We start from the raw sequence: 3,765 nt of genomic DNA, 5'->3' as shown, positions 1-3,765 counted from the left end.
CTTCATATTTCTCTATGGTTTCCAGTGTTTTCATGACATTCTTCTCTTTCTTTTACCTCATTCTGCTTCCCCACTATCAAACCTTCGGTTTAAACTTCTTCCTGTCTTAGAATAAAAATAAAAACATCCTTATCTCTGGAAAATGGAGTCCATACATCAGGGGTTAGGCCTGGGAGGAGATGGTGAGTAGATCAGGGTTAGGGAAAACTTCCTAAAGTAAATTCCAGTAAATTCAGAGGATTCAAAGCACTGAGATCCAAAGGTAGTACTGTAACCCATCTTGTGGAAAACTAGCAACACCCAAAGATAAAACTTTACTCTGGTTACTGAGTGACCCTCCAGCAGATCCTTCTCTTCATTCTTCAGACATTCTTTCAGAAATGATTTTCAATTGACCCTGAAGGGAAAAGAATCCGGGATCTTGAAACTCAGTCTTCCAGAAAGTACCATAATCCTATATGAACAGTGGCCTGCCCCTAAATTCTGGCTTTCCAGACCAAGTGTGTTAAATCACAGGAAGGAAAAATCCTTTCAACATTGTAATATTGGTATTTTGTGTCTTCCCTCATCCTCCATATCCTCTTCCTCCTTCCCCATGTGAGGCTATAGTTTTTGAATTAATATTCCTAAAGGAAGCCACTCATGTAATTATTCACACACACACACACACACACACAAAAATATCCTGAAACCTTTTCCTGTAGACTGAGAACAACTGGCATAATTTTTAAAGTTCTGCTTCAGTAGTCATCCTATTACAATTGATGTGCTTATCCTCAAAACTGATTGTCTCACAGATTCCTTTAGGCTTTGGACACACAAGACTTACCATTTATGAAAAGGGATTCATTTGGATATTACTTCAGAATGGACACTGCTCTTATCCAAATAATAGCCAACTTCAATTTATTAAAGTTGCCCAAGGGCAAGACATTTTTATATAGTTTCTATATATATTAACTTATTTAATCAAGAAACCAATGCTATAAAGCAAGTACTATTACTATCCCAATACTATGTATAATATGCAGGAAGGGGATATACTTAGAGCATCTAGAGTGAGGGCAACCTTGCCTACACCTTGATTTTTGTTCCAGTGACATTAATATCCTATTTTTGGCCTCCAGAACTGCAAGAGAATACATTTTTTTTGTTTTAAGCCACCAAGTTTGTGGAAATTTGTTACAGCTGCCATAAGACACTAATACAGTATGTAACAAATGAATGGGCAGAAGAAATTTTCCTTGGTCCAAGGTTCTTCTAGCTGGACTATGAATTAAACTGACAAGTGACAGATTAAAAAGAAAAAAAAAAGTTTTAGTATGTGTGAACAAAGGCCCAATAATGAAATTAAGACCTAAAGAAATGAATAAGGTAAGTAGTTTTTATACTTTTTAGACAGACAATAAATCTGTGAAGCACTGACAGGATAAAGAAAGCTTAATTTTGGGACCTTCAATTAGTAAGGAATTCTAAACAGAATTTGGGCTGGGGTAGTAAATTGGTAAAAGTAACACAAGTTGTTTACATGGGTTTCTTGGCTCCAAATTTCCCATCTCTGGTGATAAGAATATGTCTTTACCTCCTTGTACAGAGAGGGTATCTTTCATGTGGAAGATTTATTTCCTGCTTTGGGGGGACAAGGGAGGTTCTGAATATCCTTCTTGTACAGGGTGTCTCTTAAAATAACTTTAATTTAAAATATTTAATATACCAAAATGGCACATTTTGGGGTGGCCAGCACTTGGCACTTACAATAGCTGAATAGAATCACAGAAGACCCTCAAGTGTATGCCAGTTATTTCCAAGATTTGGACAGACTAGAGGAGATTAAGAAAATCTGAAGATTTCAGTTATAAAATTTACCATCTGCTTAGTTCACCCCTTCAGGCTTCTTTCTGCTAGAATCACAGATATTTTGTATCCAAACTGCTTTGAGGCATAGACAGGTGGGATTTCTGTACCAAGGAACTTGCCCATTCCTCTACAGAGACCATTTCTCAGATAGACGGGAAGAGGCTATTATGGAGAAATCACGGATAACATTCTGAAAGATAGCAACAGATATTTGTAAAGTGTCTGTGACAAAAAGTGACTTTTAAGCTGATGAGGGAATTTTCAGGGGGATCTTTAGAAAGTTTTGGGGCGCCTGGGTGGCGCAGTCGGTTAAACATCCGACTTCAGCCAGGTCACGATCTCGCGGTCCGGTCCGCGAGTTCGAGCCCCGCGTCAGGCTCTGGGCTGATGGCTCGGAGCCTGGAGCCTGTTTCCGATTCTGTGTCTCCCTCTCTCTCTCTGCCCCTCCCCCGTTCATGCTCTGTCTCTCTCTGTCCCAAAAATAAAAAAAAAAATAAAAAAAAAAAAAAACGTTGAAGAAAAAAAAAAAGAAAGTTTTGCCACTAACAGCATTTTTCAGTATAAACCATACCCAGCTGGCCTAGTTTGAAAAAATGAACTAGCTGAATCCTTCTAAGGGAGTCTACTGAGAATTAGTTACTTATGATTCAGTATATTGCTTATGACCCAGTACTCAGCTCCTTAGACCCAGATGATGCTAATATTTCATTCAAAACTGTCTTCCTCCTTAATCCATCTTTCTTTTTCCAATAGTACATTGATAGATTTCCTTCTACTCTCTGTAACTATGGAGTCCTTTCTTTGGTATTAGGCATGGATAGTAATTGTGGGGGCGGGGGGGGGGCGCACGAATCCAAATGACTAAGAATAATTTCTGGTGGCTTTAAGTGGTTCTTCCATTTCTTTTCCAGCTCAGTAACCTCTCAAGACCCACTTTAGGAAGCAAGAGTTAGTTCCATAAATTTAAAGATGGCCACTAAGTTTGAGCGTAATAACATGACACAGATGTTCTCAAAGTATCTAGCAGGAACTCTAGAGACCTGATGCCTGAGGAAACACAGTGTAGTTGGATATGAGCCTGGGTTTCTAGGTTCATCAGAGCTGTTAGTGTGAATTCATTGCCTCTGAGATGAGGCACTGAAATTGAATACTTACAGGAATCACCAAGAAATATACGCATGAAATCTAGGGAATATAAGCCAATACAGAATGCAAGTTTTGGGGGATCCATTAAATGTCCATTCAAAGAAGGATGGGTATATCGAGATAAATGGATAAATAAGATATAATGGAGTACTAAACAAAAGTTCAGTCAAATAAGCTAAATTTTGACATAACATTGAATGAAAAAGAAGTCATTTGTAAGAAGTTACTACTTGATAAAGTTTTTATATTACATTCAGACATAGATTCATGCTACATATTATTTATTGATTAATTGACATGTAGTTTAAAAATTAAAAAAAAGTAGAAGAATATACAGAGAAATTTATTGTGGCATTTGCCTGGAGAATTTACAATGAGGTTTCTTTTTCTTTTTATAAAGATTGAGGATTTTAAACAAAGGAGACATTTTATTCTGACTGGTATTTGTTTAATTAGTCTCCATTTACTGAAAATAGTTTACTTTTTAAAGAGCTTGTAGACAAGGAAAAATAACCTTTTTTCACACAAGAAGGGAGTTAGTGCAAGTAAGAAGAATCCAGTACATTTTGTACCATGCTGGGTTTCTCTTGCTAAAAATGAACAAAGGAATTAATTGTTTAAAAATTAAAACAAACAGTACTTTGTGGCATATTTCTTTTCAAAGTGAGACTTTCCATTCCTTCAAGAAGACTTCAAACAAGCAGTGAGTTTCTAGGTACAAAAGACCTAATACTTTACAATGCATGATAAAAATCTGTTGTA

The sequence above is a fragment of the Neofelis nebulosa genome, chromosome 9 (genome assembly GCF_028018385.1).
Source record: "Neofelis nebulosa isolate mNeoNeb1 chromosome 9, mNeoNeb1.pri, whole genome shotgun sequence".
NCBI classification, from domain to species: Eukaryota; Metazoa; Chordata; class Mammalia; order Carnivora; family Felidae; genus Neofelis; species Neofelis nebulosa.
Note: the sequence above shows the minus strand (reverse complement) of the source record.